Source organism: Typopeltis vanoorti, chromosome 8 (genome assembly GCF_054136105.1).
Source record: "Typopeltis vanoorti isolate ZY-2024b chromosome 8, IOZ_Tvanoo_1.0, whole genome shotgun sequence".
In the NCBI taxonomy this organism is placed as follows: domain Eukaryota; kingdom Metazoa; phylum Arthropoda; class Arachnida; order Uropygi; family Thelyphonidae; genus Typopeltis; species Typopeltis vanoorti.
Genome location: NC_143556.1, coordinates 61,465,670 through 61,492,851, shown reverse-complemented (window position 1 = coordinate 61,492,851; position 27,182 = coordinate 61,465,670). Strand labels below are relative to the sequence as shown.

Genomic DNA, 27,182 nt, shown 5'->3' with positions numbered 1-27,182 from the left:
TATTAGAGTGCAAAAACAGAGTGTGAAAGAATTAATAATTGTGGCTGGTACAAATGAATTGAAAGGTGATAAATTTTTTATGAGAGAGGACTTGAAAGTATTGTTAAAGGTAGCGAAAGAAAAGAGTGACAGAGTTAAAATGGTCAGTCTATTGCCGCGGTATGACAGAGAGGAGTTTAGAAGGAGGGCCATAATTGCAAATGACATTATGCGCAGGTTATGCAGACGGTGTGGTGTGGAATTCATGGACGTGTGGAATGAATTTGATGGACGAAAGGACTTATACAAGATGGATGGCCTGCATTTTAATGGACTTGGTGTGCGGAGACTGGAAAAAGTGTTGCGGAATGAAGTGAAAATGGATGTGCAGAACCAGGAAAACTAGAACTACCAAGGAGGGGAGTGGATATGCAAACTTCAATGAGACAGTTGAGTGTAAAAATGTATATAATGTACCTGAGCTAGCACTAAGGACAAAAAACGGGAATGGGACATTTAGAATAACGCATCAAGATAGGGGTGGGACAAAGGGATCACTGCATTTCATGTATACTAATGCCAGGAGTATTAGGAACAAGAAGGAAGAATTTTTGGCCTTGATTGGCTCTTCCTGGCCACAGGTTATTGGCATTAGTGAAACATGGCTGAAGGAAGATGATATAGTTAGTGGGATAGAATGTGTACGTTATAGTGTGTTTAGGAGGGACAGAGAGAATAAAATGGGGGAGTGTTATTGATGATAGCTGATGAACTGCAGCCAAGGAGAATTGAAGTTGTATCGCAGGATAGTGAAAAGAGCTCATTTGAGGCGATTTTGTGTGAGATTGAGACTGGCAGAATAAAATATACAGTTGGGTGCTGCTATAGACGAAGTGATGGAATAGATGGTGGAGATAGTATGCATAAACAAATTGATGAAATGAGTGGAAGGAGGGTAATTATTATGGGGGATTTCAACTATGGTAACATTGATTGGAAGGAGAAGAGGATGAGGAAGGAAATGGATTTTATTCGATTATTAAGGGATAACTATCTGAGACAGCTTGTAATGGAAAATACTAGGGGTGTGAGAGTACTTGACCTGGTAATAGCATCTGAGAATTTGACTATATTGAATATGACCACGTTGCCACCAATTGGTGAGAGTGATCATAAGGTCTTGACCTGGGAGGTGACTAAAGGTGTGGAATTTTCGATTAAGACAGGGTATATGTGGAATTACCATGCTGGCAAGTTTGACAAGCTTAGGAGATTGCTTGGATCAGTGCCATGGCATGTACAACTGCAAGGGCTGGACGTCGATAGAGCATGGGAAGTGGTCAAGGAGCATTTACAGGAGGTAATGGCTGATTGTATACCTAGGGTCCGAATAGTAAAACAAGTAGGGGTTAAATGGATGAATAACACCATTAAGCTTGAACTGCAAAAAAAGAAACAACTGTGGAGGGAATTTAAAGAAAGCGGTAACCTGCAGGCACACGAATGGTATAAAGTGCAGGCCAGAAGGGTAACGAGTGGTAAAAACAGCAAAAGCTGATTATGAAAGGAAACTAGCTATGCAAGCAAAAGAGAATCCCAAACAGTTCTTTCAATATGCTACAAGCAAGAAAAAAAAAACTGTACACGGCAAAATGATTTTAAGGAATGACGATGGTAAGGAGGTCACTGAACCAGTCGATATAGTGGAGTTTCCGAGCACGCACTTTGCAAAAGTATATCATCCAGGTGGTGACATTGAAAAAATGAAGGAACCATTAGTTTATACGGGAATTGTGATGAATGAAGTGGAGGTGAATAGTCTATTACAGAACCTTAATGTGAATACATCTGTGGGATTGGATGGTATACCGGCACGGGTCTTGCGTGAAGCGGCTAAGGAATTATCAGTGCCCTTGACCATGTTGTTTAATCTGAGTCTCGGGTCTGGTTTAGTCCCGAAGGCGTGGAAAGAGGGAAAAATAGTTTCACTGCATAAAGGAGGATCCAAGACTATGGTGGCAAATTACTGACCGATCAGCATATCAGGAGTCGTTGTCAAGGTCTTGGAGAAAGTAGTCAAGGGAAAAATTCAGGAATGGATTGATGAAAATGAGATACTGTACAGGGGACAGCATGGCTTTGTGAAGGGTAGATCATGCCTCAGTAACTTGCTCAAGTTTTATAACAAGGTGACGGCAGAACTGGATAAGGGAAATGGGTTTACAGTGATACTGCTGGACCTGGCAAAAGCATTTGACAGGATACCACATGGAATTCTAATCCGTAAACTACAACATATGGGAATGGATATAGAGTTGGTGAGATGGATAGGTGGGTGGTCGATGGAGAGATATCAAAGAGTAGTTTATTCAGGAGTAGAGTCCAAAAGGCGGCCTGTGACTAGTGGTGTGCCACAGGGTTCTGTTCTTGGACCACTGCTGTTTAATCTGTTCATTAACGATATAGGGAAGGATCTAAGTGGAACAGTTCATTTGTTCGCTGATGATGCAAAGTTGGGTAGGGCGATAGTAAATGCAGAAGATGTCAAAGTCTTGCAGGATGACTTAGATAGATTGGAGTTCTGGGCTAAGGAGAATGGATGTCAATTTAATGTGACAAAATGTAAGGTTATGCATTTTGGGGTGAAAAGATTAGCAGCAGTATACCAGATTGGTGGAACTGTACTCCAGGAGATTGATAAGGCCAGGGACTTGGGGGTGTTGGTGGATAGGGAGATGAAGTTTAGGGGGCACATTGCAAAAGTAGCTAAATCAGCTCATCAACTCACTTGGTTGTTGAAAAATACCTTGACGAGCAGAGACAAGCAAGTTATTGTACCTCTGTACCGAGCCTTGATAAGACCTCATCTTGACTACTGTGCCCAGATTTGGTCACCTCGGTTCCTTCTTGATGGAGAGGAGGTGGAAAGGATCCAGAGGCGAGTGACTAAGATGATAGCAGGTCTATGGAATGAACCATATGAAAACAGGTTGAAGATTTGTGGGTTGCAGAAACTAGTTGATAGGTGGAAAAGGGGAGATATGATTGAGACATTCAAATTGCAAAAGGGATTCTATAGGATTAATTCAGAGGATATTTTTGAGATCAGGACTGGTGGTGGGAGAACTAGGGGACACCTATGGAAGCTGGGCTAGAGTGTGTTAGCAGGGGTGTTAGAGCTGGGTTCTTTACTTTTAGAGTGGTAAATGAGTGGAATAAGCTGCCAGAGTCTGTTGTGGGTGCTATGACAGTGAGCGAGTTCAAGGCAAGGTATGATAGATACTGTGAGAATGTCGAATAGTTGTGTGGACATGATGTTTAGGGCCTCCCTCGATGAGTCTAAGGACTCCCTGGAGTAGCCCGAAATAATAATAATAATAATAATTCACTCTCTCCTGGCATAAACACATCACATCAATTGCTTCCTCAGCATTCAAAAAACTGGACAGTCTCTTTCATTCAAGAGAATGTATTACACTCAACTAACTCTTAACTATGTACAAATCCCATATCTGCTCATGCGTAAAATACTGTTCATTTTAGGTGGTACATCTAAAACTTCCCTTAAAATTCTGATGCTGTCCAGAGGTGAGTGATTAGGCTTATAGATGATCTCTCTCTCTCTCTCTCTCTCATATTCACTTCAACGTTTCACAGATGAAGCATTTCAACACTGTTTCTATGATGATGTTACTGCACCAGTGAATTGGCAACTATCATTCTTCCACTTTCTGTTTCACCTGTTAATACAAGAGCAGCTATCCAGCATCCTTTTACTGTGCAATGACAAACCCATTGAACCTGCTTTTCTTCTTCCTTTTTTATTCTGTTCACTTCTCTCCTCTGGAACAGCCTTCCTTATAAAGTATTCCTAAACAAATGCAACCTGCAGCTCTTTCAAAAATATCAAAAACTTCTGTTTCAGTCCTCATCTGTACCCCACACATGACACTGATGTGCTTATAGGTCTTTCCACCTCTCTTGTATGGGATCAATTAAAAAAAAAAAATAGAAAAAAAAAAGCATAAACTTAAGCATGAAGTAACCTCATGACTAGTCTATAAGGTCTTTCCACAAGATTTGCTTAAGTCTCTGTCTCTTCCCTCAACCTTACAAAGCTCACAACAGGAACTGCACTAATGGTGCTAGTCTGTGCCATTTTTCCTCTTTTTTGTTTAATAATAATAATAATAATAATAATAATTAATAATAACAATAATAATAATATTGTTGTTATTATTATTACATGACACCTTCAAGGAGTCCAAAGACTCATTGAGGGAGGGCACCTACTCTACACCTCTCTGTCTCCACCACTCAGTCCACCAACTGCAGAGAACAGCATCATCTACACCGACACCATCTGCTGTTCACCACTACTATTTTCACAGACAATCACAAATATCCATGCCCACAGCAGGATTCAAACCCACAGCCTTTTGGCTGGAGAGCGAATACGCTAACCACTCAGCCAACCAGGCCGGCTAAAGGAAAAAACCCCATGGGCTCATCCAGGATTTGAACCTGGAACCTCTTTCACACTAAGTGTGAATCAAACCCCCTAGATCAACAAGCTACCAACAAAAAAACCTCATGGGCTCATTCGTGATTTGAACCCGAGACATCTCGCACCCTAAGCGAGAATCATATCCCTAGACCAACAAGCCACTCTAACCTTAATCTTATTAAGATTACTATCACTGGGATCCAATGTCCTGCTGCCATATGGGACAACACATGGTCATCAAAATGGGTGGAGTTCTGATGGTGTGCTTGCACTTCATCGGTCCCTGTTTCAGCTGTACAGGCCATGATCATTTGACTAGTGGGCTGACCTGAAAGGGTCAGCAATGTTCTGCCAAGTCTCTTTTCTTCATCTGGAGACAGAATTCAAAGCTTTCTACAGTGCTAATATAACATTTGGAGTAACCATGGCATTCCTCTTCTGAACTCAATCATTGCTTGCTTTATAACAGATGTCCATCTGTGATTGTGGTGACTGGGATTTTTGAAATTAAATTTAAAATCACTTTGAGCATAACTCATTCTCAAATTTAACAAAGTCTCACAAGGCCCAACCCAGTCAGAAACTTATAGATACTCATTTGCTAACAAAATAATAAGAAACATACCTGATGCACATGCAAATATACCCTCATTTCTCCTCATCCATACACCACATGAATGGCCAATTGGGAAAATGTTGCTCTCCTTTATTCAAAAGAGTTTAAAAAGGGATTGGAACAATCTGCAAATAAAGTTAATACCTGCAAATAAAGTTGGTTGGAGTAGCTCAGAACAGCTACTCCAACCAACATCATAAGACACTCACATTTTTTAGATGATCATATTAGACTCCTTGATGTTTCAGATATTGAGATATGTTCAGAGCTTAAAGATTAAGCTGTGATAACTATAAGGTGTATCCTGATATGTAGGGATGGTTATCTGGTTCTTACCAGGAACATCATCCATACTTTTGGCAGTTATAAACCTCCCACATCAGTTTTTGCAAGATTTCTCAACTATCTATGTCTTTAATACACTTTGATGGTTTAAATGTCAGTTTAAATTGCTGAGTTGCTATCCTTTTAAGCAACCAGTTCAAAAAGTGGTCAGAGTTTTGGACTTAACATTACTCTGGAACAAGGGTTCCCAAACTTTTTGCCATCATCACACCTCCATTTAATATTAATGTACACCTCACCTAAAAATCCAAACACTAAAATGAACATAAATGAAAACATAAATGAAAACATAAAATGAAAAACAACACAATGTACTTCAGTTATAAAATAATTATATAATTCTTCATACCTATTCTAATGAGATGGATGTTGCTACTTTTGACCAGTTAGGACAGAAAATCCACAAACAGTCTGACAATGCTAAGCGAATATCATGTCTGGCATCCAATTCATTTTTAAACTTTGTCTCCCCACTGCCTAATATTGAAAATCCAGATTTGTATATAGTTTTAGCAAACGGGATTAAGGCTAAAAGAGCATTACTTTCCAAAACTGGGTATACAGCCATTTGCAAATACCAGAAATCATCAAGATTTTGATTAACGAAATTTTGCTTTAGCAAAGATTTGCTATCTAGTTCATCGGTTCCCAACTGGTGGTACACGTACTCCCAGGGATTCTTGCTGGGCCATTCAGGAGTACACGAAAAATAATCAGTAATAGTGGAAAAACAAGTAAAGTAAACAAAATGCAAAATGTTAGTTATGGAACAATAAATGTCAGTATGTAAAAAAAAAATTTATTTTAAAAACAAGCGGTACAATTTATAGAAATGGGTTTAAAAGGGGCACACAAGTGGAAAAAGGTTGGGAATTACTGATCTAGTTCAGTGAGATCATCCTTCTTATCAGCATCATCCATTAAATCCAAATTGGCTTGATTTATAGGTGTATGACTTGAACAAGTTGGCCATAAACAAAAGCCATTTTTTTCCTCCTCTACCATGTTACTCACTTGAAACTAGTATTTTGGGAAAGGTGGATTTATTATAACAATGTCCAACTAAAAGGTTCTTCACTCCTGCTCCCGACTCTATTCCCAAGGGTGGTACACCTCACAGTTTGGGAGCTCCTGCTCTAGAAACTGTAGGATCCTGCTGTGAGGATATGATAGAAACATATAAATTGGTATAGGGATTTCATAGATTTCAGTGGGATTTACAATGTCACAATGAGTTTTATATTGCCAGCATGGCTGAAGATTAGCTAACTGCATGGACTGTGTACTACTGACTCCTCTTCATGCATATCTGTTCATCCATTGTACCGCCGTGAGCTGGTGTCTAAGTCTATGATAGTTGCCTGCCTTATAATTCCACATAAATTCCTTCTGTGTTGATACCTACAAATTTGATTCCCATTGTACAGTAGTACATGTTGTCTCCTTTTCCCAGTTTATATTGCTATAGCTGAAATCTTGCTTTGCACTTGCCAACCTAATTTGCTTAACCATTTCCTGTTTACTATCATCTATATTTCATGGTCTACAGCAACATTCTACTAAATATCTTGTCTTATTGACATCTAGCTCACACCATATACTCTATATGCCATAATTGATATTTTCACTGCAATTCTCCACACTGACAGAGCACCCTTCATCATGAAGTTTATCTTCCTTATCCTGCCATAAATATGCTATACCTTTTGATTTCTATCCCTTTTAAAACATCCTACTAAGTTAACCAAATTTCACTGATACCAATAGTCTTTTGAGGGACTGAGTCTAGTAGTGCCACAAACTCATTCTCTTTATTCCTAATGCTTCTAGCATCTTATACCAAAAAACCAGTGCATTGTCAGTATTCTCATGGCGATTATTGCCGCCCCCCATCATACTCCACCTGGCTTTGTAATATAGTATACATCCCATCCTCTAATTTTTCAAGCCACTATCTGCACGAGGCCATTCCTCACTACACATTCCTCACTGGTATTACTGTTATAGTTTCTCTTCTTTGACACTCATTTGCTCAGGAAACAGCAGTCTCCAAATGTCTATATCCTTCTGCATTCAGATATCATCTATCTCTTGCATATAACTCTCTTCTATCCTGAAATGTATTCGATGCATCCACATATTCCAGATCTCTATTCCTACACATTCTCGCTATCATCTCATTCGTTATCACTGCACTTCTCATCCAATCTGCACTATCATATCAGGATAGCATGTTCACGTTTTTTCCCTTGGACACATTTCTGATGAACTGTTATTATTATTATTATTTATATGGGCACTCCATGGAGTCAAAGACTCATTGCAGGAAACCCACTCTATTCATTAACACAATACCAGTCATACATCTCCTTAAACCTGTTCACTGTTGGGGCACTCACAACCCCCTCTGGCAATTTCCACTCATTCACCACTCTCCAAGTAAAAAACCTTGTCCATAAACCCTTACTAACTACACTCTTAGAAAACTTCCAAGTGCGACCCCTTGTTTTCCCTCTACTTCCCATTGAAAAATTTATTTTGTATCAATCTTATTGATTCCCTTTAGTAACTTATAAGTTTCTGTGGAATGTTCCCTATCCTCACAGAGAACATTCCACAGACTTGTCACCAGCTTGGTCACTCATCTCGGAATCCACCACCTCTTGAATGCAGTGATCAAATCTGTACACAGTAGTCAACATAACATGTGGCTGAATTATAGCCTTATAACAATAACCTCCCTATCTTAGGATAATAACCTCCTTCTCTTTATTTGTCAGTGTTGTTCTTTCAGCATCCAAGTAATTTCTCTGAGCTATTTTGCCAACTCTTGCAATATGTCCTCTGAATTTCAGTTCTCTATCCACCATTATCCTCAAATCCCTAGTCTCATTAATTTCCTGTAAATATGATATGAATATGACATGGCAACATGATACAAAGCATGTAATTTTTTCATCCCAAAGTGCAATACTTTACATTTTACAACATTGAACCGACAGCCACACTGCTAATTTATGTAAATCATTCTGTACAATGATGTGAGATAATGTAATGGATGATGTGAGTAAGATAATGTGAGGTTCCATCAGATTGGTTAAAAGCTGATTGTGGAAATTACTGAGAAATAAGTTTATTAAAAAGGTTACAAAATTTACACTAAAATTCTGGATAAAAGACTTGGAAATATTGCAAACAATCTACACTTAGAAGAACAAAATGGTTTCAGATATGGAAGTCATGTATAAGCAATAATAACATATCTAAATGTTATTATTTATCATGTATAGGCTGCATAATGTCATGTATAGGCTGTATAATAACATATCTAAATGATAGAAGAGAGGCAATAGAAGAAGAAATATCTAAAGGAAAAGATAAAAGAGATATAGATTAAAAAATAAAGAAATTTCAGAAAATCTGTTATACAGATTTTCTGATTTTGAGATTAATGGGACATTGAATAGAAAAGCAAGATGAGAAACTCAACTAAAAATTAACACTTCCACTCTATTATATTGAAAGTTTATGTTGAAAGTTTACTCTATTATATGGTTCATAATAGAGTGGGAGTGGTCATTAATAAAATTTTATAAAGAAAGATGAAAGTAAAATACAAGCTGCAGAGATGAGACTTTTAAGAGTAATTAAAGGATGCACAAAATTGGACCATATAAGAAATGAAGACATCAGAAAAGAGGCTAGATATTTTTTTAAATTTTTTTTTAAAAGTTGAGCCCATACATGAGAGGTTGGTTGATCAACTTATAGTACATTAGTACTGTATATGTATAGAGGGTTGGAAAAGGAAAAACTTTTTTACATTTGATTTGAAAGACTGTATATTGTATTCCTTGGGGAACACAACAGGGGGGAAGACATTTCCACAATACAGCAGTTGCAGGGATGAAGGAAGAGGAAAAGAAACGTGTTCTGTTTGTTTCGAGGTGTATTGTGAAGTGATGTTGAGTAGCAGATGCATGTGTTCGAACGAGCTTAGTACTAAGTGGGAGAATTATTAATGTTATTTCAGATGAGCATTTCCCATGGAAATATTTGGAATATACATACTGCAGAACATAAATGTCTGTGCGAAAGTGTGTGTGTGTGTGGGGGGGTGAGTTGGCAAGAGATGGGTCATTAATAAATCTAATTGCTCTCCTCTGTATTGAGTGAAGCATTTTGAGGAAGCTTTTAGGGGGCCCCACCCCATATCTGAGAGCAGTATTCAATAGCTGGGTGGATTTTTGATTTGTATAATGTTGACACCTGTTCAGAGGTGAAGTAATGTCTTGAGTGAAAGAGAAATCCTTTTTTTTTTTGAAATTGAGGATGCAGTGGTTTTGATGTGTTTATGCCAGGAGAGGTTTGATATCAGGGTAATTCCAAGAAAAGAAATCTTAAATTTTCTGGAATTTTGAGTATTGTCAAAAAGAATACTGGGAAAAGAATGGTTCTTTTTAATGAAAAATAGAACAGAATTGGGTTTTATTAGCATTGAAATTGATGAGGTTATCTGAATCCCATTGGAGGATGGCTCGAAGATCAAAATAGAGGGCATTGGGGGTTGATGTTCTGTAGATTGAGGTGAATTGTGTAGAGTAAGTTTTATCAAATGAAAGGGTGCAGTGGGGTGCAGTGTGCTATCGTCTGTAAAACTGTGTATTAGGTTGGAGGTCAACTGAAGTAGGTCATTGATATATAGCAAGAAGAGGGGTTGGTGAGAGGACAGAACCTTGTGGAACCCCAGCATTAGTTGAATGGTGAGAGGATAAGGAACCATACACCACCACCACCACCACCACACACACACACACACACACACACACACACACACACATTGTGTGTCCAGACAGAAAGCTGGCAATCCAACTACAGAAGTCCTGAGATAGATCAAATGACGGCATTTTGCTTAGTACGCCTTTGTGCCAGACTGGTTAAAAGCTTTGGCAATATCAAGTGCAACCATTTGAGATTCACCAAACTTCTCCATGGCATTTGTCCAGAGATCAGTAACATATTTGAGCAGATCTCCTGTTGATCAGCAGTGATGGAACTCATACTGGCAGTCATTTATTATGTGGTGCCTTCAAGGTAATGCAAGAGTTGGAATTTGATGGTTTTTCCATTACTTTAGACGAGATAGGGCGGTAGTTGGACGGCAGTGACTTGTTGCCCTCCTTGGGAATGGGTTGAATATGGGCCAGTTTCCAGGTTGTGGGATAGATACCAGTGGAGTAAGAGAGTATATATATATATAGGTGACATAGGATAGGTATCAGTTCTGGTGCACAAACTTTCAGAACAATTGGAGAAATGCCATCAGGGCCAGGAGACTTTTTTGTGTCTAATTTGGACAGTATTTTTCTGATCTCTTCCTGACAAAAGGATATAGGGAGCATTGTATGTTGGGCATCTGGAATGGTTGGTGGGCATTTAGCATTGACAGTTATGCATGCATTGGAAGCAAAGTGCATGAAGCCAGAAGATTGACTTTTTCTTTTGGTGATGATGCAATAGAGCCATCTGGTTATGATAGGGGTGGGAATAGTGTTGGGCAGAAGTTATAGCCAGTTGCGAGAAACCAAAAGGCTGAGCTGCCATTTAGACAGACCGCTAGTTTCCTGCTTTTTGCTTTTTTGAACTCTGTTTTGGAAGCATTGATTGTTTTATTTCATCTGTTTTGGGCTTCAGTATCTAAAAGAGGATAGGATTCTTGATTTGAGCCTGTTATGGTGTGTTAGGTTTTTCACTTGTACAGCCTTGGCACATCTTTTGGAGAACCAGGGTTTAGTTAGGGTATGACAGTTCAGAGTAGTGTGGGGAACGTATGTTTCCATGCCGGTGAAGATTACTTTGGTGATAAGTTGCAGCGATTGTCTCACTTGGCACTGTTATAATGCCAAACTACTCTTGTATGGGAGTGGCTGTGTACACATTGTTGCATGAGGGAGGAGATGAGCACTAGGTTGTGGTCAGAATTGCCTAGGGGGGGCCCCTCTATATTCACTTATAGAAGTGAATATAGAGGGCCCCCATTGGTCAGGAAAAGATCTAGGGAGAGTGGTTCAGGTTATCAGGTATTCTGGTTGGCATCTGAACTATTTTTGTAAGGTCATTAGTGATGGCAACTGTTTCAGCATCTCTTCCTGCAAGATCTGTACAACTGGAGGAGGAAGGCCCACTGGTGTTGTGGACATTAAAATCTCCTAGGAGGATAATTTCACTGTGATATGATCTGTTCATTTATGTCATAAATGAACAGATCAAGGGATATAGAGAGAAATGGAAAGAACATTTATTTAGGAATGAAAGATATTGGCTACGAAAAGAGGTGAATGGATATAGACCAAGAAAAAGAGAGAGAAAGAGGAAGACTAGCTGCAAGATGTAAAGACCAGTGAATCTGGAACAGGCAAGTTCCTAATCCTTGAAGAGAAGGAGCAGGAGATCTTGTACAATATCTACATCACCTTTATCTACTATTGGTCTCCTTAGTTTTGTATCATTGGCAAACAACTTCCCCTTCATATTTTTCCCTATATCATTAATGTACAAATCAAAGAGTATTGGTCCTAGTACAGAGCCCTTGGGCACTCCATGAGTCACCCTTATTCATCTTGATTCTGCTCTACTATACACTACCATCTGATGAATGTCTATTGGCCATCCCTTATCCATGCCATTAGTCTCATATCCATTCCCATTTGCTCAAACTTATGTAATAGTTTTCCACATGGTATTCTGTCTGATGACTTTACAAAGTCCATCAGTATCATGGTACAGCCATTTCCTTTATCTAGTTCTGCTGTCATCTTATTATAAAATGTAAATAAACTACTGAGGCGGGACCTACCTTTTACCAAGCCATCCTGTCCCCTATAGAGTATCATATTCCTATGCACCAATTCCTAAATTTTACTTTTAACCAACTTTCCAATACTTTAACCACTACTCCAGAGATACTAATTGGTCTGTACTTGGCTACTTCTGACTTGGAGCCACCTTCTTTCCACTCTCTCGGAACCTTGCCAGAACTGAGACTTAGATTAAACTATCCCTAACCAACTTCAAATGTCATTCTTTGCAATCCTAGCTACCTCTCAGGTCATTCATTCCAACCATTACTATCATCTCCTCTACGTTTTCACCTCTCTTCACTGTCATTGCCATATTCTGTATTGTCCCACCCAGGAAGCACTCCTCTGGCAATCTACTGTGCACACCCTGAATCATCAAATTTTCGTACAGGATACTCTGAACTGATTCATTCATCATTTTCTCACTGGCATCCCTGACTCCTTCTGTTTCCTCTCTCTCTCTCTCTCTCTCTCTCTCTCTCTCTCTCTCCTTTCTATCTCAGCTTTCCTTCTTCCTCTCATCTCTCTTTATCTCTTGCTTCCACATACTCTTAACTTTCTTCAATTTACTCTCTTCCCATCTTCCCCATTCTCTCGCCTTCTTCTCTCACACCTTCTCTCATTCTTCTTGCATTAGCCAACCTCTACATCCTCCTTATCTCTTTAGTTAACCTTCTCAGCTCAGTCTTAATTTCTTCTATCTCCTTTCTCAGCAGTTCCATTTCTCTCTCTTTACACATTCTGCTTTCAATTGACTTTCACACACACACATAATCATGAGCATCAGACAAACTATCTCCCTCTGACACACTTCCCTAGGTCAAATCCATAAATACATCTTTCACATTTTCTTCATCCTTAAACCCACATTACTGGAATCCATATTTCGGTGAAGTTTTCGGAGATGGTCTTGATTGGGAGAATGAATGGTGAGTAAGAGTGACTAACTTGCAGAGAGGGATAGATGAGCTGAAAGAGGAGGTGGAATGTCTTGTGAACGAGATGAGAAGTACGAAAGATGAGATTAGGAGAATGGAAGAGATGAATGCAAGGCGAATCAGAGTGGAGTGAGAGAGAGAGAGAGAGAGTTTTGGGAATGATAGAAGAGGAGAGAATGGAACCAGGGATAGAGTGATGCCAGGACAGCAGGTAAGTAGTGGAACACAGAGAGAAAGGGTTAGGGGGGGAGAGAGAGAGAGAGAGTGAGGGATACAGAGCAATCAAGGAACAGAGTGGTAAGAGATGTGTGTGATGTATGGAGACTTGATGATCGGTTGTGTGCAAGATAGGATGCCAGAGGAGTGATTGCTTGCAGGAATGATAGAAAGTGTGGCTATGGCAATTAAGCGGGGGTGAAAGTGTGGATGAGATGATTGTGGTGGTGGGCATGAATGACCTGAGTGGCAGTGTAATGGGTGGCAAGAGATCTGAGCATCAGAAGAGCTGATAATAAGTGAGATGACATCTCTCCCACCAGTTGGAGAGAGAGTGACCATGTGGTTTTGACTTGGAAGATGAATAGACATGCAGGTGTATCAAAGAAAAGAGGAACGTATATGGAATTATAAGGCAGGTGATTATAATACTCTTAGGTATCAACTAGGGGCAGTTCCATGGAGGGCAGAATTCTAAGGCCAGGATATCATTAGTGTTTGGGAAATTGTGAAGGAATATTTGTTAGCAGCAATAGTAAGTTGTATTCCACGAGGTGAAGAAGCAGACACGATTTGGTGTAAAGTGGATGACAAACAATATCAAACAGGAACTGCAGTTGAAAAGAGATTATGGAAGAGATATAAGGAGAGGGATGGAGGACAGATACATGAAGAATATAAGACGCAAGTCAGGAGTATGACTAGTATGGTGAGGAAGGCAAAACTGGAATATGAGAAGAGATTGGCACTAAGATCCAAAGAAAATCCTAGGGAATTTTTTAGCTATGTGGCCAGTAGGAGGAGAAATGATTGTGGAAGAATGACATTTTGGGATGAAAATGAGAATAGAGTGACTGATGCAGAGGACATAGCGGAGTTGTTCAATAAGCACTTTATCGGAGTATTTTATCCTGGAGAAGAAGGTTTTAATACTAGAGGGATAAGGCAGGTTTAGGGTTTAGAGGTGCACGAGTGTGTTCCAAAATACTGAGTATTCTGGATATCAGTAAAGCTGTGGGATTGGATGGTATTTCACCATGAGTTTTGAGAGAATGTGCTAAAGAACTGACAGCTCTGTTGACCTGGCTTTTCAATGAAAGTCTGGCTATGGGAAAGGTACCCAAGGAATGGAAGGAAGGTAAGATGGTGCCACTGCACAAGGGTGGTAGCAGACTGGAAGTATCTAATTATAGGCCAGTTTGTGTGTCATCAGTAGTTGTTAAGGTCTTGGAGAAATTAGTGAAGGACTATATACAGCATTGGGCAGATGAGGGTAATGTTGTCTGTGAGAATCATCATGGATTTCTTAAGGGGCGCTCTTGCCATAGTAATATGATTGCCTTTTATAATAAAGTGACAAGTTCTAGTTGATGAGGGAAAGGTATATACTACTATTTTTTTGGATTTTGCAACGCCATTTGACAGGGTGCCACATGGTAAGCTGATATTTAAGTTGCAGCGCATGGGTTTAAATGTCGGGTTAGTCAAATGGATTCAGGATTGGCTATCTGATAGTATCAGAGAGTTGTGTATCGTGGGGCAATATCAAGGAAGCAGAAGATTACAAGTGGGGTTCCACAGGGCTCAGTACTGGGATCTGTATTGTTCAACCTTTATATCAATGACATTGTTAATGGGTTGCAAGGTGATATTCAGTTCTTTGCGGATGATGTGAAGAGTTATCAGTGCAGAAGGGTTATCAGTAATAGTGCAGATGTGGAAGCTCTGCAAGGGGATTTGAATAAACTAGACAGATGGGCAAATGAATGGGGGGAGGGTGTCGGTTTAATGCAGCAAAATGTAGTCTTGAAGTTTGGGATCCATCTGGGAAGATGCATACTCGATTCGAGGAGCTATACTTGAGGAAATAGGGGGAGACAAGAGATCTGGGGGTAATAATTGATAGAAACCTGAAATTCAGGGAGCATATTGCAAAGGTGGTGAAGGTAACCCAGAGGATTACTGCAATACTATGAAGGACGCTGACCTGCAGAGATAAAAGAGTTATCATTCCGTTGTATAAGATCAGACCAAACTTAGACTATTGTTCTCAAATTTGGTCCCCAGGATTTGAAGGGGATAAATTAACTGTGGAAAGGGTACAGAGTCGTTAACAAGGATGGTTTCAGGACTGTACAGTGTCAGTTACGAGGATTCTGCAGTCCATATGTGGGAATGTGGACTGCAGAATTTGGTGGATAGAAGGAGAGGTGATATGATCGAGACTTAAACTGCTGAGAGGCAGTTACAGAGTAGACGTTGGGGAGTTCTTTTGCTTGATGGAATGTTTGGTACGGGAAGGAGCGATGACAGGAAGCCATCCCTGGAAGTTACAAAAGGAAGCTGTGAGCAAGAAGGTGAGGAGTGTTGCTTTGCGTGGAGGGTAGTTGAACCGTGGAATGCATTGCCTGAGAGAGTGGTTAGAGCAAGAACGGTCAATGAGTTCAAGGAGTGGTATGATAGACTTTATGTTTCCTTAGAAGGACCTCCCATGATGAGTCTTTTGACTCCATGGAGGCCTGAATAGTAATAATAATAATAATAATTACAGGTCATTTATGCTTCTGAAAGAGACCATAGGATTTTATCCACCATTAGGGAATATGAATAGATTATTCTAAAGTTACATGTAGATGTACTTGAAAAAAATTATTTAATTAATATAAATTAACTACAAATAATGGATCATCATCATCATTAGTGTAGTACAGTTAGAAATTAAAAAATGAAAGAACATTAAGGTATTAAAATAGTTTCTCCTTGTATGCAGACGGCTAAGTAAAAAATTACTCTATTAAGATCAAATGAAGTGTGTGTGTGATTGAAGAAAAAAGCATGTACGTGTGCATGTGATAAAAACTTATATAATTACATTGTATAGTTCTTAATGATAATTTCCTAGATTTTTGGTATGGTACGTCCATCATTAAGGTTGGGATTTGGGCAATGCAGAAGTACTTTGGAGGTTTCTTTAATGGGAACATCTATGTAGTAATTTGGTATTATTACAAAGGATCCTGTGGCTGGTGTTAGTGATCCTATGTTCTATGATCCCAACTCAGTTTGTTGCATTTCTTGGAGGTAACGTATGACTTATTTTCAGAAATTTGTATAAAAATAGGTTGGCCCGTTTTCACAATTTAGAATGACTTGCAATTGCATGGGTCTGAATATAGACTGGAAGTAGAATTTTATCTTTTGGAGATTGTATTATAAAGCTAATTGAATTAATAGGCATAAATTGTGCTCTGAAACGCCTTTAATGTATGGGATGGAGATTCTATGTGAGTCTTCTTTTAATAGAGGATGGAGAAAAATGGTTGATAATTTTCTCTATTCTTTTGGGGTTATAACTGTTGAGAAGGGCTATTTTCTTTGATTTTAGAATTTTCCTTTTGAAGTAGAACAAATGAAAAACAAATAATAGGAGCTCTTGATAAAAAGGCATTTAATAATGGAATTATTAAAAAAAAAGTGTTAGTGTAATTATGTCCACATAAGATAGACATGAAAGAGGAAAATAGTGGCAATGGTTATAAGGCAGTGTGGTGTAGAGGTAAATGTTAAAAGTAATGCATATTTAGTTGGATGTTGCTATAGGCCAGGGAATGTGGAAGGTTGTGATGAAGAAATGTATATTCTTAGTAAGAAATGTTATTCTTACTCCCAAATATCATTTGGGAGTAAGAATAACGAATTTCTCGAATTCTCGAGAGACAACTATCTCAGGTAGTATGTAAAGGAGGTCATGCAAGGATTGAGAGTTTTAGATTTGATCATTTCATCAGAGGATGTAACTGTGAGTGGGGTTTAGCACTCTCTCCTCCAGTTGGTTAGAGTGATCATGAAGTGATCACCTGAGTGGTGGCTAGCCATATGCAGACTTGTGTGAGAAAAAGATATATGTGAAGTCCAAGAAAGGGCAAGAGGCCAAATGGGATGGAGAGCCTTTATGCACAAGATCACCAAGAGTCTGAAACAACTGGATGGCATACAACAACAAAGACAACAAGGCTGGTGATTATGACAAGCTTAGGAATGAGCTTGTCATAAGGGAATGACAAGATTCCCTTATGAATTGGGAACTGACAAAGAAATACATAACAGCATCATTGTGTAAATTTATACCAAAGGCCAAAAGGCTGTATAAAGTAGGTATAAAATGGACGATGGATGAATGAAGGGCTTAAGCATGAAATCTGGAAGAAGAAGGTAATTTGGAGATGGTACAAGATCAATAATGGTAATAATCAGTTACATGAAGAGCATACAGAGCAAACCAGGAGAGTGGCTCAATTAGTAAGGACAACAAAAGTGCATTATGAGCAGAAATGAGCAGATCAGGCAAAAAAAAATCTGTGACAGTTTCTTAGATATGTGGCAAGAAGGAAAAGTGATTATGGTAAGATGATGTTAATGGATGAAGACATTATTGAGGTATTCAATGATTAATTTATAAGGGTGCCTTCATCCTTTTATCGTCATAAGGACGATATAATTATGAGAAACTCAAGTCTAGAGAACCTAAGAGAGAATGGATTAATCATGAGGCAAGTAGAAGGTATACAAGGAAATAAACTTGATGTCAATAAGGTGATAGGATTTTATGATATATTGTTATAAATACTTTCTGTATTTCTCAGTACCATTGACAGGGTGTAGCATAGCGGCAGCCTGCCTCATAGCACGGCTTAATAAGGGCACCCGTTCAGCCATATTGCGGTAGGCGCTGTCGCTACGCTAACAATTCCTGTTAGTGTAACAAGTGGAGAAAGAAGTTTTTCCAAGCTTAAACTGATTCAGAATTATTTGCGAACAGCAATGACCCAGGAAAGATTGGTTGGTCTAGCAACTATATTGATAGAGGCGGATATAGCTTCTAAATTTAAAAGCTATAAGCTTTTAAATTTAGAAGAGCTTATAAACAGTTTTATTGTGCGATATCCCCGTAGAGCAAACATTTAATTAATATTATTATGTACTCATTTTGCATTAATGTTTCTCTTGTAATAAAAACAAAACATCAATTGTAGATTTTCTTATATTTTTGTCTTATATTTGTCACAAGGCACAATCTAATCTGGCGATGGTCCTGGTATTTCTATTACCCTGCTATGTCTTTAGTTTCTTTTCTTAATATCCATGAATGGTTGACTGCTGCCATTTATTTATTTTTAGTATATCTCAGGTTCTCATGCTCTATAGTCTAACAAATTTATTTGTTTTATGACTTCGCTAGTTAGACTATATATTGAGTATGAGATTATAAAATTTTAAACCAAAGACAAAGCTGATATCATTTGTATTCCCTGCTTATTTGCTGACATATTGTTCATATTGTGACATGTGTACCTCCCATTAAATTAGCCATGGCTTAATTATAAATCACATAAACTTCTATCTTACGCAGGTTTGAATTTTTCAGGATAGTGCATTGGCATTGGCAGAATCAGTCCAGTGTTCATTATTATTATTAATTCAGGCCTCCATGGAGTCAAAAGACTCATCATGGGAGTTCCTTCCTAAGAAACACAAAGTTATCAAAACTCATCGAGGGAAGTCTATCATACCACTCCTTAAACTGATTTACCGTTCTCACTCTCTCTTCACTCCATCAGGCAATGCATTCCATGGTTCAACCACCCTCCATACAAAGAAACCACTCCTCACCCTAAACCATTTAATTAAATGAAAAAGGAATATTTACAGTATGATTCACATTAACACACACACACACACACACACACACACACACATTTATAAAATTAATATTTAACTGACTAGAACCCGAGAAAGTGTAAGACTAGTTTCACCTGTGTCTGACTTCTTCAGGTGAGTAAGAAATAACACAAAAAGTATAAAACTAACAAGGTAAAAAACATGGACTTTCCAGGATAATAAAAAGAAGAAGAATAGTAACAGTCGTATTTGAATAGGTGACCACATACTATTGTTATCATGAGTTCAATGTGTGTGACAGCTAATTTTAGAGCGCCAGTACTGAATTACTGCGCTATGGGAATCAGGCAAATTGTAGCTCAGATTGTTGTTCATGTGTGAAGGGTCCAGAACTATTTCTTTGGATTCTATAATTCGTCTTTCAAATTCATCCTTGCATATATATAAATTGGTTGTGCGGTCCCAATCAACTTGGTGTTGACATTCTTCGAGGTTAGAGTTGGCGGAGAAAAGAACATGACTGGGAAGGACTCTTGCTCATGTTCTACTGTAGGAGATGTCACGTCTATGTTCCTCAAGATGTAGTGAAATAGATTTATCTGTCTGGCCAAAATAAGGTTGGCCACAGTCACACATAACTTTATAAACACCAGGAAAATGCAGTTGGTTGTGTTTTGGTTTTGGTCGACTCAGAAAAGAACGAAGTTTTGGCAGAGTTGTATAGTCAGTCTTTATGTTGAATTTCTTCATAATCCTAGATAGTTTTGGGGTAAGAGAGCTAATAAATGGTAACTGTATGTGAGTGATAGGATTGGATTCATCTTCTTGTCGAGGTCGTTGACGTGGTCTCAAACGTTTAGTGATGTTACAAGATGAATATCCATTATTTAAGGTGTTTTTCAGGAAGTTAAGTTCTGTTTGAAGGTCTTCTTCTGTGGAAGTAAGACATCTTGCGCAATGGGCAAGGATGGAGATGATGCCAAGTTTTTGAGGAGGGAAGTGATGAGAAGAGGCATGCGAATATCTATCAGTGTGGGTGGTTTTTCGAAAAATTGAAAATTTTTTTATTATTATTATTATTATTACGGGTATCTCCATGGAGTCAGTAGACTCATCGCGGGAGACCCAAACTAGCAAAACAATATCTGTCATATCTCTTCTTGAATTCATTTACAGACGAAGAGCTCACAACTAAGTCAGGCAATGAATTCCACTTATTCACCACCCTCCAGGCAAAAAACCTTGTTCTGACACCCTTGTTAACCACACTGTTCTTTAATTTCCAGGGATGACCTCTTGTTCTTCCATCACTATCACACAGCTGAAACATTTTCCATGCATCAATCCTCTAAAAACCTTTTAGTAATTTGAATGTTTCTATCATATCCCCTCTTCTTCGCCTATCAACCAATCTCTGCAATCCACAAGCTCTCAATCTATCAATGTAGGGAGCATTTTTTATATCACTCACCAACTTGGTCACTCTTCTCTGAACCCTCTCCACAGCCTCCTCATCTCCAAGGAATCCATGTGACCAGACCTGAGCACAGTAATCCAAATGTGGAAGTATCAATGCTTTATAAAGGGGAATAATAACCTCTTTATCTCTGGATGTCAGTGTGTTCCTCAACAACACCATATCTCCCTTTAAGCCGTTTCCTATATCATTTATATACAAATTAAACAACATTGGCCCAAGCACAGAGCCCTGAGGCACACCACTGGTCACCTGCCTCATTCTGGACTCGGCTCCTCCATACACCACCTTATGGTATCTCTCCCTGAGCCATTCTCCTATCCATATCACCAATTTATTATCCATTCCCATCTGCTCCAATTTGCATAACAGTGTTCTATGGGGTATCCTGTCAAAAGCCTTAGCAAAATCCAGAAGTACCACTGTGTAGCCAGTTCCTTTGTCCAACTCCGATGTTATTCTATTATGAATAGTTAATAGATTGCTAAGGCAGGATCTACCTTTAACAAAACCATGTTGGCCTCTATAGAGTATCATATCCTGATCCACCCATTCTTGAATTTTGTCTTTAACCAACTTTTCCAATACTTTTACCACTACTCCTGAGATGGTGATTGGTCTGTAATTCAATACCGCAGTTTTAGAGCCACCCTTATGCAAAGGAACCACTTTGCCTAACTTCCACTCTCTAGGGACCATACCAGAGTTCAAACTTAAATTAAATATCCAGGTAAGAGGGGTTGACAATTCATTTGCACATTCACGCAACACCCGAGCTGATATTCCATCTAAGCCTACCGCAGTGTTTGCATTTAAGTTTTGCAATATATTTAATACCTCTGATTCTTTAGTTTCAATTCTCACATTAGGTATTGCTATAGGTATAGAGATATCCTCACTTGGGTGATAGACTTTTGAAAAGTGATCACTCAGTAACTCGACTATTACATCTGATTTTGTCACCTCAATACCATCAGCACCCGCTAAGGTTATCCTTCCGAAGTCATTCTTCCTCTTACTTGCCACATAGCGGAAGAACTCTTTGGGATTACCCTTGATCTCTTTGGCTAAGGTCTTCTCATAATCTGATTTAGCTTTTCTTACTATGCTGGTAACCTTCCTAGCTTGAGCCTTGTACTGCTCATGGGTGTCCTGATCGCCTTTCTCCTTGTAAATTTTCCATAACATTTTCTTTTTTTGCAGTTCAAGCTTGATACTACTGCTCATCCATCTAATGCCTGCCTTGTTTGACCTCCTGACCATGGGGACACAATCTGATATTGCTTTCCTCAGATACCCGCTGATTTTATCCCAAGCACTGCTAACATCTTTTCCTTGCAATATGTTCTGCCATGGGATGGCTGCAAGCTCACTCCGAAGCTTGTTATAATTGCCTAACCTGTAGTTCCGTACATACCCCTTCTTAATAGAAAAATCCACAGATTTTGCAACCTCCCAAGTCAATACCACATGATCGCTTTCACCAACTGGAGGTAACGAGGACACCTTACTTATGCATATAACCTCTGAACCAATAACCAGGTCCAACACTCTCACACCACGTGTCCCTTCAGTTATGTGCTATTTCAAGTAATTATCTCGTAGAAGATGTATGAACTCCATTTCCTTTTTGCTACGTGATAATTCCTCCTTCCAATTGATATCACCATAATTAAAATCCCCCATAATAATCACTAAGCCTTCACTCATTGCACTAAGTTGCTGATGCATGAATTCAATATCTCCCCCCGTACTCCCTGGCCTATAGCAGCATCCAACTGTATATTTGGTTGCGTTGGTCACTATTTCGCACCAGACTGCCTCAAATGAACTCTCATTCACATGTCTATCATCATGATATACTACTTTCTTTGGCTGCAACACATCAGCTATCATCAACAGTACTCCTCCTCCTGTTCTATCTTCTCTATCCTCCCTGAAAATACTGTACCCATCACATTCAATTCCAGTGACCACATCTTCTGCTGACAGCCAAGTTTCACTAATGCCTACAACTTTTGGTGAGATTTCACTGACTAATGCCAAAAATTCTTCTCTCTTATTTCGAATGCTTCTAGCATTGGTATACAAAAATTGCAGATTCCCTCTAGATCTTGTACCGGCTTTAGAACTGATATATAAGTCACTAACTACCGTAGTCCTATGCCGATTTTTATCCTCTCTCTTCTGAAATTTATTCTGCCTATAAGGATCAATAAATACACAATCAGTGCTAAAGTTTCTCTCTCTTACACTCAACCTTTTCAATATTAGTTTCCCTGCCCAATAACTTCAACCTGTTCAGAAAACAATAACTTCTTCAATCGCTTATGTCCTTCCATGTTAAGATGCAGTCCATCTCTAGCATACAACTGCCTTTTTCCTTCAAACACACTCCAAACATCAACAAACTCCAGACCTCTTTTTCTGCACATTCTTGCAATCATATCATTCATTATCATTGCTCGTCTACTTAACTCGTAATTGTCAAATCGAGGCAACGCACAGACTATTCTCCCATTGACACTTTTCCTCTTCACAATATCTAATAATGTTCTTAAATCTTTTCCTACCCGATTTATACTACCTCTCAGGTCATTCGTACCCACCATAACTATCATCTTGTCTGCTTCATGCCCTCTCTTTATTGCTAAAGCCACTCTTTCTATTGTCCCATCAGCCAAGCACTCCTCATGCATACCACTCTCCGTACCCTTAATCATAGAATCACCATATATTTTACCGCTGTTAACTTCATTCAAGTCCACACTCATGGACTCATTCTCTACACTATTCAGCATGACTCTCCCAGCTTCATTACTCAACTCTCTATTACTTACCCCCCCTCTCTCACTACATCTCATTTCTTCTAGGCCACTTGTGGTTTTATTATGTTGACTCCCAATCACTCCCATACTATTTATTACTGAATCATTCACAAAAGACTCACCCATATGTAATCCTGTTCTAGTTACTTCAGCTAAAGTAATCTCTATAGTCCTAATTTCTCTGTTTAACACATTAAACTCAGCTTTAACTTCCAGTATCTCCTTACCGATCACTTCCACTTCCTCATGAAGAAGATGAAGGTCATTTTTCATTTTCATAAACTCCCGCCTAAGTTCTTCCGCTACGGTCCCGATGTCAGCTTCCATTCCTAAACGCTCCAGCCTATCCCGACACTTCTCACATACGTCGACATTTTCGTTTTTCTCATTTTGCCAGACCGACCACAGATCCTTCACATTTTTCGGTGCATACATGTAGCAGTTTCCGCAATGCATCCATTGCGAAAAATCTAACGCTGAGCCAGCCTTTCGTGTAGTAGTAGAAGTCCTGTGCACCGCTGACGTACGTTTCTTGCTGGACACCATCTTTACACGTTGATATAGTGAAACAAATGGCAGTGAAAACACAATATATACAACACAGTTCTAAACAATAATACCACTGAAGGACACTTGTTTCTAACCGATGCACAATTGCAGCACAATTTGTGACAAAAAGCCACACTATATTTAACTTTAAAAACACGTTTTCTAGACTAGCTAAACTCGACCGCCACATTTACCAAGGACACTAGCGCCACCAATTTAAGACAGTCAGGCAATCTACTGATCTTTAGATCCAAGAAGGAGAGAACGCCATTTATCTCTAGTTCTGATGTGAATTTAATGTTCTAATGTTGATTATTTAAATGGTTTAGGAAATTTTGTAGTTCCTCTAAATCATGTTCCCAGATAAGAAAGATGTCATCTATGTAATGTAACCACAGTTTAGGTTTTAAAGTAGCTATAGAAATAGCTCTCTCTTCAAAATCTTGTAAAAAAAATGTTAGCTAAGACTGGGAATAGAGAGCTGCCCATAGCTAACCTGCTTGTTTGTTTATATATTTTATCTTCATAGCAGAAATAGCCAGAATTAATGCAGTGTGTTAGTAGAGCAAATATTTTCTTAGAAACCTTGTCCTTAAGAAGAGTCAGAACTTCATCTGTAGTTACATTCGTTAAAAGAGACACAATGTCAAAACTCACCATTCTGTCAGAGTCTTTGAGATTTAAATTTTTTATTTTTGAGATGAAATCTTCAGAGTTTTTGATGAAGGAGGAGGAATTGCCAACCAGATATTTTAAAGAAGCTGCAAGATATTTTAGACACATTGTAAATAGGTGAGTCAATACCTTCCACAATAGGTCTTAAAGGAGGAGCAAGCTAACATCACTCCTATCTCAGTATCTCCCATAATGCAAAACATATTTCCTTGTGGATATGTCTAATGTTATGCATTAAGGGAAGGGCCATTACCCAGACTAGTTTCGACCTTTATTGAGGTCTCTTCAGTGTGAGCCAGGCCCAGTGGAGATACCAGGCAGAAGCATTAGCAAGGTCATCTCTCTACCTATAGGAGTTGCCAAACGGTGTGCCACTTTTTTAATAAATTACTCTGGATTTAGAGAAAGATGTTGAAAGTTTATTTTTCACTTGGTTAGACTATAATAAATTTAGTTTAATCCTTTATCCAAGTGTGAGCAAACAAAGTTTGTGTCTGAAAGTATCTTCAGGACTTGTGTAAGGTGGACTGGGGTAAGGTGGGGTAAGATAGATTGGAGTGATGTTAGCTTGCTCCACCTTTGCAACGAGTTGTCCGGTGTTGTACCACCTTACCCCAGTCCTGAAGATACTTTCAGGCACAAACTTTGTTTGCTCACACTTGGATAAAGGATTAAACTAAATTTATTATAGTCTAACCAAGTGAAAAATAAACTTTCAAGGTCTTAAAGGAGTGTCATCCTTGGGGATCTTAGGCAGGCCGTAAAAATGAGGAATATGGGAATGGAGAGATAGTCTTGTGTGTGTCTGGGAAGTTCAGATGTAGATTTCAGAAGATTGTTTGTACGGTTATGAAGTTCTCTTGTGGGATCATTTTCTAGAATAGAATAGGTATCAGAACTTAATAAGTTGTTAATCTTTGAATGATAGTCAGATTTTTCTAAGATTACAGTTGCGTTTCCTTTATCAGCAGGTGAGATAATATTATCATTGTTGTTATGAAGCAGGTGGGTTGCTTTTCTTTCTGTCGGAGATAGATTATCTGTAGGACAATGACTATTGTTTATAGTAAAGATGGCATCGATCCTAAGTAGATTCGCAGTTTGTTTTGGTTTCTGCGCAGCTGCCTTTTCAACTTTTTTAAGAAAGAGTTCTTTAGGAATGGAGGTTGGAGAAGGAATGAAGTTAAGACCTTTTGAGAGCACACTAAGTTCTGCAGGAGAAAGTGTGTGTGAGGATTTGTTAATTACAACATTTTTTAAATTTTGAAATTTGAAAAACGAATTATAGAATCCAAAGAAATAGTTCTGGACCCTTCACACATGAACAACAATCTGAGCTACAATTTGCCTGATTCCCATAGTGCAGTAATCCAGTACTGGCGCTCTAAAATTAGCTGTCACACACATTGAACTCATGCTAACAATAGCATGTGATCACCTATTCAAATATGACTGTTACTATTCTTCTTCTTTTTATTAAGCTGGAAAGTCCATGTTTTTTACCTTGTTAGTTTTATAAGTTTTGTGTTATTTCTTACTCACCTCAAGAAGTCGGGACACCAATGAAACTACTCATGATTTATTAAAGTTTTTTGTGTTATACTTTCTTGGGTTCTAGTCAGTTAAATATTAATTTTATAAATCACACACACACACACACACATATATATATACAGTCATACCCCGACTTATGCGATTTCTTATATGTACGTATTCCCGTCCCGCTTCACACCTCACCACTAGTCATATCTTTCAGGCGCCGGCCGTATTCGCGAGTGTCGCACATGCTGTGAACAAGAACTGATGTGTTTCACACGGTCTGCATTTATACACGATTTTTATAGTCTACAAGCCTTGCAATTGTTTAATGTTATGTTCTTGATAAAAATTTTATCACATAAAAAATAATAATGTCGTCCAAAAGAAGCAAGTCCCATTCTTCTACAGCTAGCAAAAAAAGGAAAACATTGACTTTGGAAACAAAACTCAGCATTATTAAGGATTTTGAAGGCGAAATGAAAATTTGTGAGCCAGCAAAGAAGTTCGATCTACAGGAATCTGCAGTAAGGACAATCATAAAAGAAAGGTTTACAGATTTTGGAGGACATAGATTCTAACGAGGAATGAATTGTAGCCACAAGGCAAGGAATAAAAAAACATTAGCTTGCTATGAAAGAAATTTTGCGTGACAAGAAAAAGACATTATGCCGTCAGACGAATGTATTAGATTTTATGAAACCATCGACATCGAAATAACTTTTTTTTTTTTAATGTATGAAAAAGTAAATATATATATATATATATTAGGGTTACCAAGTAATTTTATAAACTTGGTTATTTTACTCCTAATCCCAAGTAAGCAAACAGTTAAGTTTGCTCCTGAAACGTAGTTCAAGTCTAAAGGTGGTGCAACACCAGGGCAACTAATTGTAAAGGTGGGTAAAGCTCTGATCACTATTCTTAGTATTTTCCATAATGTAAAGCACATCTCACTAAGAGATGTATACTGCAAT

General features: G+C 38.6%; 1 protein-coding gene across 1 annotated transcript in view; it reads left to right on the top strand.

The window, feature by feature from the left end:
• Positions 1–27,182, top strand: part of LOC150104035 (hemicentin-1-like) — a 594,473-nt gene that overhangs the window by 223,864 nt on the left and 343,427 nt on the right. The gene's annotated exons all lie outside the window — the stretch shown is intronic.